Source organism: Aquarana catesbeiana, linkage group LG08 (assembly GCF_042186555.1).
Source record: "Aquarana catesbeiana isolate 2022-GZ linkage group LG08, ASM4218655v1, whole genome shotgun sequence".
Lineage (NCBI taxonomy): Eukaryota > Metazoa > Chordata > Amphibia > Anura > Ranidae > Aquarana > Aquarana catesbeiana.
The window spans coordinates 139510972-139512181 of NC_133331.1; positions in this window are offsets into that span (position 1 = coordinate 139510972).

The following is a 1210-nucleotide window of genomic DNA, read 5'->3' on the forward strand; positions in this document are numbered from 1 at the left end:
ACCCTTTTGGGCATGTAGTTCACCAGAGCTTCACAGGTTGCCACTGGAGTCACATAGTTACATAGAAGGTGAGGCCGCAAAAAGACACAAGTTCATCAAGTCCAACCTATGTGTGTGATTATATGTCAGTATTACATTGAATATCCCTATATGTTGTGGTCGTTCAGATGCTTAATTAATAGTTTTTTGAAACCACCGCCTGTGTAAGGGAATTCCACATCCTTGCCACTCTTACAGTAAAGAACCCTCTATGCAGTTTAAGGTTAAAACTCTTTTCTTCTAATTTTAGTAATTGGCCACATGTCTTATTAACCACTTCAGCCCCAGAAGATTTTACCCCCTTCCTGTCCAGAGCACTTTTTCAATTTGGCACTGCGTCGCTTTAACTGGTAACTGCGCGGTCATGCAATGCTGTACCCAAACGAAATTTGTGTCCTTTTTTTCCCACAAATAGAGCTTTCTTTTGGTGCTATTTGATCACCTCTGCGGTTTTTTGCGCTATACACAAAAAAAGAGCGACAATTTTGGGGAAAAAATATATTTTTTTTACTTTTTGCTATAATAAATATCTCCAAAAATGTTTAAAAAAAAACAAATTTCTTCATCAGTTTAGGCAAATATATATTCGTCTACATATTTTTGGTTAAAGAAACAAAAAAAAACGCAATAAGCGTATATTGATTGGTTTGAGCAAAATGTATAATGTCTACAAACTATGGGAAAGATTTATGGCATTTCTATTTTTTTAAATTTTTTTTACTGGTAATGGCGGTAATCTGCAGTATTGCGGCGGACAGATCGGACACTTTTGCCACGTTTTTGGGACCATTGACATTTATACAGCGATCAATGCTCTAAAAATGCACTGATTACTGTGTAAATGACACTGGTAGGGAGGGGGTTAACACTAGGGGGAGATCAAGGGGTTAAATGTGTGTTCCCTCAGTGTGTTCCAACTGTATTGGGATAGGACAGAGTAGGAGAGGAGACATTTCGCTGTTCCTACTTACTTACTTTCCTCTCCTCTGACAGCAAGGGGAATTTTGTGTTTACACACACAAATCTCCATGCTGGTGCTCGTGTATGCGATCGCCAGCCACGTGCGTGCCCTCTGGCGGCTCTTAAAGGAAAAAAAAAAAAAAAAAAATATTATATTATATTGTATTATAGAGGGTTTCGCACAGTGGTGCCATTGTGCCGCAGTAAATGT